Source organism: Triticum urartu, chromosome 3, assembly GCF_003073215.2.
Source record: "Triticum urartu cultivar G1812 chromosome 3, Tu2.1, whole genome shotgun sequence".
Taxonomy (NCBI): domain Eukaryota; kingdom Viridiplantae; phylum Streptophyta; class Magnoliopsida; order Poales; family Poaceae; genus Triticum; species Triticum urartu.
Window position 1 is genome coordinate 361,925,445 of NC_053024.1, and position 11,154 is coordinate 361,936,598.

Genomic DNA, 11,154 nt, shown 5'->3' on the forward strand with positions numbered 1-11,154 from the left:
CGAGTGCCTTGAGAGGCGCAAAAAGCTCTAAACTTTTCTGAATCGAAGTTTGACCCATTGTCAGTGATGATGCTATGCGGGACTCCATATCTGAATGTTAGCCCTCTAACGAAACTGATAGCAGTGCAAGCATCAAGATTCTTGATAGGCTTAGCTTCAATCCATTTGGTAAACTTGTCGACTGCCACAAGCACATGAGTGAAACCACTTCTGCTTGTCCTCAGCGGACCAACCATGTCTAGTCCCCATACAGCAAAGGGCCAGACGAGTGGAATGGTCTTCAGGGCTGATGCAGGCTTGTGTGACATGTTGGAGTAGAACTGGCACCCTCCACACTTATCGACTATCTCTTTTGCCATCTCATTTGCTCTAGGCCAGTAGAATCCCGCTCGGTATGCTTTAGCCACAATGGTCCGAGAGGACGCATGGTGGCCACAGGTCCCCGAGTGGATATCATCAAGGATCATCCGACCTTCTTCTGGTGTTATGCACTTCTGACCGATTCCAGTCACGCTTTCTCTATACAACTGCCCCTTTATGACTGTGAAGGCCTTGGATCGGCGGACGATCTGTCGAGCCTCTTCTTCGTCCTCTGGGAGCTCTTTCCTTAGGATATACGTGATGTACGGTATCGTCCAGTCGGGAGTGATTGCCAAGAATTCCACAATCAGGTCGACCACAGCAGGAACTTCGACTTCAGTCGGATCTGTGGCACTTTTCGGTTGTGGGGCTTCTTCTGTGAAAGGATCCTCCTGGACTAACGGCGAGCAGATGTGCTCCAGAAACACATTGCTGGGAATGGCTTCTCTCTTGGAGCCTATCTTTGCCAGATCATCAGCTGCTTGATTTTTGAGTCGGGGGATGTGATGAAGCTCTAACCCCTCGAATTTCTTTTCTAGCTTTCTCACTACATTGCAATAACCAGTCATGGCCGGACTTCTGACGTCCCACTCCATCATCACCTGATTAACCACCAAATCTGAGTCGCCATAGACCATGACGCGACGGATGCCGAGTGAGATGGCCATGCGCAACCCATACAGAAGTGCTTCATACTCTGCTTCATTGTTGGAGGAATCGAAGTGAATCTGGAGAACGTATCTGAGCTTATCTCCTCGGGGGGAGACTAGAACTACCCCAGCACCGGAACCATTCAGCATCTTAGATCCATCGAAGAACATGGTCCAGTGCTCCGAGTGAACTTGAGTCGGAAGTTGCTGTTCAATCCACTGGGCGACGAAATCTGCAATTGCTTGGGACTTGATAGCCTTCTTTGCTTCAAACTTGATATCTAAGGGAAGGAGTTCAATCACCCACTTGGCCACTCGACCAGTTGCATCTCTGTTATGCAGAATCTCTGACAATGGGGCGTCGCTGACGACTGTAATGGAGTGGTCAGAGAAGTAATGCGCAACCTTCTTCGTGGTCATGTAAATCCCATATACAAGCTTCTGGTAGTGAGGGTATCTTTGTTTTGAAGGGGTCAAAACTTCAGACAGATAATAGACTGGGCGCTGAACCCTGAAGGCCTTTCCTTCTTCTTCCCGCTCGACCGTGAGTACTGTACTGACAACTTGTCCCGTGGCCGCAATGTACAGCAGCAGAGGCTCTTTGCTGATTGGGGCAGCAAGCACCGGCTGGGTGGAGAGCAGAGCTTGGAGCTCTGCAAATGCTGCGTCAGCTTCTGGAGTCCATTCGAACTTGTCAGACTTCTTCATCAGTCAGTAAAGAGGCAACGCTTTCTCACCGAGTTGAGAAATGAATCGACTTAGAGCGGCCAAGCAACCTGTGAGCTTCTGGACATCGTGTATATGCACGGGGCGCTTCATCCGGAGTATGGTGCCAACTTTCTCGGGGTTAGCATCGATTCCTCGTTCGGAAACGAGAAAACCGAGTAACTTTCCACCTGGAACTCCGAATGTGCATTTTGATGGATTGAGATTGATATCATATCTCCTGAGGTTAGCAAAGGTTTCAGCAAGGTCAGTCAGTAGGTCGGAACCTTTCCGTGACTTAACCACAATATCATCCATGTACGCTTCTACGTTCCGACTGATCTAAGTGAGCAAACACTTCTGAATCATCCTCATGAACGTGGCTCCAGCATTCTTGAGGCCGAAGGGCATGGTGACATAACAGAAGCACCCAAATGGGGTGATGAAAGCCGTTTTGATCTCGTCAGGTCCATACAGACGGATCTGATGGTACCCTAAATAAGCATCTAGAAAAGACAAACGCTCACATCCCGCGGTCGAGTCCACTATCTGGTCGATGCGGGGGAGAGGGAAATGATCTTTCAGGCAGGCCCGATTGGTATGTTTGAAATCAATGCACATGCGAAGTGACTTGTCTTTCTTGGGGACCATGACGACATTGGCGAGCCACTCGGAGTGGTAAATCTCTCGGATGAACTCCGCTGCTAAGAGCCGAGCCACCTCCTCGCCAATGGCTTTCCTCTTCTGGACGGCGGACCGTCGAAGATGTTCTTTCACAGGCTTGAACTTCGGGTCAACTCGCAGACGGTGCTCAGCCAGCCCCCTGGGAACTCCAGGCATGTCAGAAGGCTTCCATGCGAAGACGTCCCAGTTCTCACGGAGGAACTGGATGAGCGCTTCTCCCTATTTGGAGTCGAGCGTTGTCGAGATGTGAGTCGGAGCAGCGTCGGGGTCGGTCGGGTGAATGTGAGCCGTCTTTGTTTCACCGGTCGACTGAAAAGCTGACTCTGAAGCAGGCTTCTTGGTCCTTAGCAATTCACTCGGATCGGCAGTCTTTTGGTACTCTTGCAGCTCGACCACTGCCATCTGAGCATCTGCAATCTTTGAGCCTTTCTGAAAGCACTCCTCTGCCTTCTTCCGATTGCTGGTAACAGTGATTACCCCTTTAGGGCCAGGCATCTTCAGTTTGAGGTACACGTAACATGGTCGAGCCATGAAGCGCGCGTAAGCTGGCCTGCCCAAAATGGCATGATAAGCACTTTGGAAGTCCACAACCTCGAACGTCAACTTTTCCTTGCGGTAATTCTTTGAATCACCGAAAACCACATCAAGAGCAATCTGGCCGAGTGATTCGGCTTTCTTGCCAGGAATGACTCCATGGAAGCTCATGTTACTGGTACTCAATCTGGACATCGGAATGCCCATTCCTTTCAAAGTTTCGGTGTACAGTATGTTCAGACCACTGCCACAATCCATCAAGACTTTGGTCAGTCGAGTGCCTTCGACAATTGGGTCGACCACCAACGCTTTCCTCCCAGGAGTGGCAATGTGCGTAGGGTGATCAGACTGGTCGAACGTGATGGCAGTCTGAGACCACTTCAGATAACTGGGTGTTGCCGGAGCGACCATATTCACCTCACGGTTGATGACTTTCAGTCAACTTTTGCTCTCGACATCGGCAAAAATCATCAGGGTGGAATTGACTTGGGGGTATCCATCGTCACTGTCTTCCTTGTCCTCAACTCTGTCCGACTCTTTTTCCTTGTCTTTGGGCTATTTGCCCTGAAACTGCTGGATCAGGAGTCGACACTGTCGAGTGGTATGCTTTGGGTAAATGAAATTACCCTCTTCATCTTTCTTGGTGTGGATGTGGCATGGCAGATCCAAAACATCATTTCCATCTTGATCCTTGACTTTCTTGGGCTTCCAGGGGCCTTTGGGTTTTCCCTTGAAGTTTCCCTGGGCTATGGCCAGGGCCTCCCCAGGAGCGGCTGGCTCGGCCTTCCGCTTCTGTTTCCGACTGGGGTTTCCTCCGGTTTCTTGGGCGACTGCCTTGAGCTTGTCGCTTCGGAGTCGATCTTCGTCTTCACCATTAGCGTACTTGGTGGCAATCTCCATCATCCGATTCAGAGACATCTCTCCAGTTTGGCCGAACTTCAAATTCAACTCTCTGTATTTAACGCCTTCCTTGAAGGCACAAACTGCTTGATGGTCTGGCACATTCTCAACCGAGTGATGCAGTGTGATCCACCTCTGGATGTATTCCCTCAGGGTTTCGTTCGGCTTCTGCACGCAAGACCACAACTCTGTAAGGCCTGCAGGTCACTTGCATGTTCCTTCAAAGGTTGTGACAAACACTCGGGAGAGGTCCTCCCAGGTGTAGATGCTGCTGGGTGCCAACTGATTCAGCCACGCCCTGGCTGAGCCCTCTAACATGAGAGGCAAATGCTTCATGGCCACCTCATCGTTGCCGCTGCCAATCTGTACAGCCACTCGGTAATCTTCGAGCCAAGTGTCAGGCTTAGATTCACCGGTGAACTTGCTGACCCCAGTCGCCAGCCTGAAATTGGGAGGGATCACTGCGGCCCTGATGGCTCGACTGAAACACTCTGGCCCTGAAGCACGTGCTCTGCTGCTGGCGGGCGCATCTCTGTTCTGGCCTTCCCGATGAGCCCTGTTCCTGTCAACCAAGCCTTGAACGAGGACAGACCTCGCGTCAAAGCCTGGGTCCCTGGGGTCGACTGCAATCCTCTGCCCGACACTATGAGGGCGTCTGTCATCTTGCCGTCGAGGCGCATATGACCCACTCCTCGGGGGAGGGGTTGGCACTCGACGTCGATCATCACGGTCGAATCGGTGATCATACTGCTCATTCCTCCCATACTGATCATGCCGGTCACCACGTCCCTCACGCCTCGGGGGTGATCTTGGGCTGTGAGCCGACTCGACTGTACCCGTTGCGATGGATCGACTGTGGATCCTGTTCCGCAACTGAGAGACAGCAGAATTCTGGTTTCCCTCCGCCCGGAGCAGTGCTCTGATCTGCAACAAGCCTCTGCCCGCCTCCGACTGGGAGGGCTGAATTGATTCTGCTATATGGGCCGCAGCGGCCAAATTCTGAACTGGGGTTCGGTATACCTGCGGCGGCGGGAAGAGCTGACGCCGACTGGACTCGGGAGCTTGCTGACGTCGACTGGACTCGGGAGCCTGCTGACGCGCTTGCTCGTCGAGTATCCGCTGGAGATTCTCCAGTCGAGTTCGCTCGGCCAGGTTAGCCAAGCGCGCGTCCTCCAAGGGCCGGGCCTCGGGGGTTTCTCCGAAAATAGGAGTGTGGAGCGCGTCCATGTTCCGACGGTGAAGCTCCTCTCGCTGTAATGACGTGAGAGGTTCGGGGAGATACTCATCGTGGGGATGCGACGGGTCGCCCCCACCCGCGCCTCCACCAGCGCGAGGGAAACCAGGAGGACTGTGCGTCCCGTCGACCGCCAGAACCTCAGCCGCTGGGTCGCTGCTGTCGCACTCGGATGCGGTCTCTGCGGAGCCAGTCGACAGGTCGAATAGGACACAGAGGGATTCGTCGGGCTCGATTGCCGCGACTTGCGGGATGGCCGACTGGCGAGCCACGGCATGTCTCACCCACCTCTGAAGTCTCGACCGACCGGAGCGCTTGCACCGGTGGGAGACAGAGCGGGGAGACGATACGGGGGCCGACCGATATTGGGTTGACGGTTGCCGCAGGAGGACGCCACGAACGCATGCGCGGAAATGCGTCGCACCGCGGACGGGGAGCGCGTCGATGTCGAGCGGCGCCTCCTGGAGCCAGGCGGAGTCGTCGGCGATGAACGTGAGCGCGCCGAGACGGATCTCGCGGCCCTCCACCAACACTCCGCATGAAACCATGTTCAAAGGGGATCGGAAAAATCGCAACTTCTCCAATCAGGCGCTAAGACTGCCGCCCCAAGGTGGGCACCAACTGTCGTGGTTCTAACTCTGACAGTGATGTAGGGGGGTGAATATGGAGAGGCTAGATCTTAGCTATTGGGAATTTGTTACACGCGAGGTTTACGAGTTCAGGCCCTTCTCAGAGGAAGTAATAGCCCTACGTCTCGGAGCCCGGAGGCGGTCGACTGGATTATGTGTGTATGGATACAGGGGTGCGAACCCTTCATACTGAGGAGGGGGGTGGCTTATATAGAGTTCGCCGGCCCTCTCCTGCCCTCAGTAATGCAGGGTTTAAGGTACATTTAAGGTTGGGCGTTACTGGTAATGCCCCTAGTAAAGTGCTATAATGACCATAAAGACTACTTAATACCCGACCGTTTGCCTGCGGAGTGACTTTGGTCGAGTGGCTAGCTTCATGGTCGAGTGATAGCTTCTTGGTCAAGTGTCTTGAACCCGTCGAGTGGGATACCTTCGAGTCGATTGAAAGGTGACTTCTTCTAGGGATGTCCTTGGGTAGGGCTCTTTGGACGGGTCCGTGCCCCTACCCTAGGTACATAGCTTCATCACCGGGTGGGTCCCAGCTGTCGGGGAGGACAAGTAGGCACTTCCTTGCATGCGAATATATAGATGGCGGGTTCCAGCGGTCAGGGGCGGAATATATTTTTTGCCCGTAATAAGGAGGCACTTCCTTGCGTGCAAAGACGTTGTTGGTGGGTCCTAGCTGTCAGGGGCAGGAATAAGGAGGCACTTCCTTCCTTGCAAAGATATACGTGGTGGGTCCCAGCATTCGGGGGGAGGAAGTTTTTTATTTTCGCGTAATAAGGAGGCGGTTGCATGCGTGCGTCCATGGACCTAGTGCGTCCCCACTGTCAGCCTCTCCACGTATACTCCTCTTCCGACAACTCTCGTTTGTTGACCATGTTGACCACGCCGCGTCGAGCGGACCAAGGCGATGGATGACTGCGAGGCCCCAGATGACAACGAGCCGGTCATGGGAAGACGCGATAGTGGAGTCGCAGACGAAGAGGTGTATGAGAGCTAACTGGTTCTGGTGCGGTGTGGTTCTACAGTCGGCGGAGAATAACAGGAGGGGTGGAGGGATGGCTTGGCCGATGGTGGGGTAGCGCTTCGCAGCGAAGCGTGCTCAGTAGAGCTACTAGCAGACGGAGGCGGGAGCAGGTGGTCCCAGCGGCGCTGGAGGAAGAAGACGAGAGATTGAAGATGAATGCCAGCCGTTTGCTACTTCTTGAGCTTGCGTTGGTTTTTCCCTTGACGAGGAAAGAGTGATGCAGCAAAGTAGAGATAAGTATTTCCCTCAGTTTGAGAACGAAGGAATCAATCCAGTAGGAGGTACAGGCAAGTCTCCAATCTATGCACATGCACAAACAATCAAACAATTGCACCCAACGCGATAAAGGGGTTGTCAAACCCTTCACGGTAACTTCGAAGGATGAGATCTGATAGAGATAGATATAAAAGATTACTAAAACTTAAAACAAAGTAAAAAAACTAATAAATTGCAGAAAGGTATTCTTGGGTTTTTTAGTGTATAGATCTAAAAATATATGATGGAAAATAGACCTAGGGGGGATAGGTTTCACTAGAGGCTTCTCTCTTGAAAGAAAATAATACGGTGGGTGAACAAATTACTATCGAGCAATTGATAGGAAAGCACCAAGTTATGATGATATCCAAGGCAATGGTTATGAATATAGGCATCATGTCCGTGTCAAGTAGAAGAAAATGATTCTACATCTACTACTATTACTCCACACATAGACCGCTATCTAGCATGCATCTAGAGTATTAACTTCATAAGAACGGAGTAACACCTTAAGTAAGATGACATGATGTAGATGGATAAACTCAAGCAATATGATGAAAACCCCATCTTTTTACACTTGGTGGCAACAATACAGTACGTGCCTCGCTACCCCTACTTTGTCACTGGGTGAGGACACCGCAAGATGGAACCCAAAACTAGGCACCTCTCCGATTGCAAGAAGAACCAATCTAGTTGGCCAAACCAAATTATAATTCAAAGAGAAATACAAAGATATCAAATCATGCATATAAGAATTCAGAGAAGATCCAAATGATATTCATAGATAAACTGATCATAAATTCACAAGGATCTCGACAAACACACCGCAAAAGAATATTACTCGGATAGATCTTCAAAAACATCAAGGAGAACATTGTATTGAGGATCAAAGAGAGAGAAGAAGCCATCCAGCTACTAGCTATGGACCCTTAGGTCTGTGGTAAACTACTCACGCTTCATCGGAAGGGCAATAGAGTTGATGTAGATGCCCTCTGTGATCGAATCCCCCTCCGCCAGGGTGTCGGAAAAGGCCCCAAGATGGATCTCACGGGAACTTAAGGTTGCGACGGTGGAAAAGTGGTTTCATGGATGCTTCTGGTGGTTTGGGAATATATATGAATATATATAGGAGGCAGAACTAGGTCAGGTCCCATAAGGAAGGGGGCGCACCCTCGCACCTTGTCGCCGCCTCGTGGCTCTTCTGACTTGAACTCCATGTCTCCTGGGTGTTTTCTGGTCCAAGAAAAATCATCGTGAAAGTTTTATTCCGTTTGGACTCCGTTTGTTATTCCTTTTCTGTGAAGCTCAAAAACAAGGAAAAGCATAAACTAGCACTGGGCTCTAGGTTAATAAGTTAATCCCAAAATAATAAAAAATAGCATATTAATGCATATAAAACATAAGTGAAGCACTAGAGCAAAATTGCCTAGCTCAAAAGATATAAGTGAAGCACTAGAGCAAAATTGCCTAGCTCAAAAGATATAAGTGAAGCACATAGAGTATTCTAGTAAATCACGATTCATGCGTGTCCCTCTCAAAAGGTGTGTACAACAAGTATGATTGTGGCAAACTAAAAAGTAAAGACTCATATCATACAAGACGCTCCAAGGAAAACACATATCATGTGGTGAATAAAAATATAGCCTCAAGTAAAGTTACCGGTAGACGAAGACGAAAGAGGGAATGCCATTCGGGGCATCCCCAACCTTAGGCTCTTGGTTTTCCTTGAATATTACCTTGGGGTGCCTTGGGTATCCCAATCTTAGGATCTTGCCACTCCTTATTCCATAGTCCATCAAATATTTACCCAAACTTGAAAACTTCACAACACAAAACTCAACAGAAAATCTCATAAGCTCCGTTAGTATAAGAAAATAAATCACCACTTTTGGTACTGTTGTGAACTCATTATTTATTTATATTGGTGTAATATCTACTGCATTCCAACTTTTCCATGGTTCATACCCCCCGATACTACCCATAGATTCATCAAAATAAGAAAACAACACATAGAAAACAAAATCTGTCAAAAACAGAACAATCTGTAGCAATCTATAACTCTCGAATACTTCTGTAACTCCAAAAATTCTGAAAAATTAGGACAACCTGGGAAATTTGTGTACCAATCTTGTGCAAAACTAACCCGTATTTTATCATGCTTCTGTTAAAAAATGAGAATTATTTTCCTGGGCGCAAAAGTTTTTGTTTTTCAGCAAGATCAAAACTACTATCATTGTAAGCCATCCCAAAGGTCTTACTTGGCATAAACACTAATTAAAAAAACATCTAACCAGAGGTTAGATTAATTATTTATTGCAAAACAGGACCAATAAAGAAAGAACAAAAATAAAATTGGGTTGCCTCCCAACAAGCGCTATTGTTTAACGCCCTTAGCTAGGCATAAAAACACAAAGATCTAGGTATTGTCATCTTTTGTATGCAGTCCATAAGTAGCTCTCATAATATATTAGTATGGCAACTTAATTTTCTTTCTAGGAAAGTGTTCCATGCCCTTCCTTAATGAAAATTGAAATCAAATGTTTCCTTCTTTCGTATCAATAGTTGCACCAATCATTCTAAGGAAAGGTCTACCAAGAGTAATAGGACATGTAGGATTGCAACCTATATCCTACAGGCACATAATTCCTATTTGCAATAGTAAGAACATCATTATTTATTCCCATAGGTTTCTTAAGGCTGACCATAGTGGGGGTAATATAAGTAGTATCATGCACTTGGGACTCGCAAACATGCTTATGTGGCAGGCAATTAAAGAAGAGAGAGATGGTTATGGTAACATAGGTAGATACCGTAACATAATAAATGTGATGCTACTATGTGTCATGCATGGCAATGGATGAGACCACCTATGATACTAATCTATGATACTATGCACTATAGAGGTAGTAACTTAGACTAGTAAACCTAACACATCACATAAAGTTTTTGTAATCGTGGAAACGTGAGCACCCAAATCACACAATGCATGGAACTCATAATCTTTAATCTTAATCTTAATAGTAGGTTCCCACTCATCATAAAGTTTTCTAGGGATAGAAACTTCCAATGCAAGCTTTTCTTTAAAAGATTTCATCATAGCATCAATGATATGTTTAGTAAAAGGTTTATTTTGATTATAAGAATGAGGAGAATTCAACATGGATTGCAACAAGGAAATACAATCTATTGAAGAACAATTATCATAATTAAATTCCTTGAAATCCAAAAGAGTGGGTTCATCGCTACTTAAAGTTTTGGCTTCTCCAATCCCACTTTTATCAATTTTTGCATTAAGATGTAAAAACTCTGAATCATTGGGACGCCTTTTAACTAAAGTTGACTCATATCCAGTCCCATCTTTATCAAGATTTATATTGGAAAACAAAGATTCAATAGGAGTCACATCAATCACTTTAAGATCTTCATCACTATTTTCACAAAACTAGAAGAACACGCTTTTACAAACAAATCTCACTTTGCACACATCTTAGCGGTTCTTTCTTTGCACTCATCAATGGAGATTCCCATAGCCTTTAGATATTCACTGATATCATGCTTTGGTGGAATAGATCTAATTTTTAAAGAATCAACATCAAGAGAAATTATATCCACGTTCCTAGCCAAATCATCAATCCTAAGCAATTTTTCTTCAACCAAAGCATTGAAATTCTTTTGCGAACTCATAAATTCTTTAACACTATTCTCAAAATCAGAGGGCATCTTATTTTAATTTGCACAAGAATTGTTGTAGGAATTACCATAATTATTTGTAACATCTCCCAATTTTCAATTTGGATGTTATACATAGGTTATCATATGCATATCATATTTTATTAGCATTTTGTTTGTGATCCTAGAAATCTTAAGCCACTCAAGGACCCACGGAGAGAGTTGGGGATTTCATTTATCTGAATTTTCTCAAATTTGAAAACAGAATCATTTTGGTTTTAATAATTTTTCTCTCTGAAATATTTCCAATATTAAAATAAACGAGTGGAGATAAAATGACTTCTCCAAAATAAGAGGGGAATATTGGAGGAAAATGTTAAAATCAAATAAATAATTTATTTAGAATTTCATTGCTATTTTATTTGAATTAGGAAAAATCATGCATTTTTCAAAATTGCATTTTAGGGCAGAAATATGTTCACTTTGTTCTAAATATTTTATTTA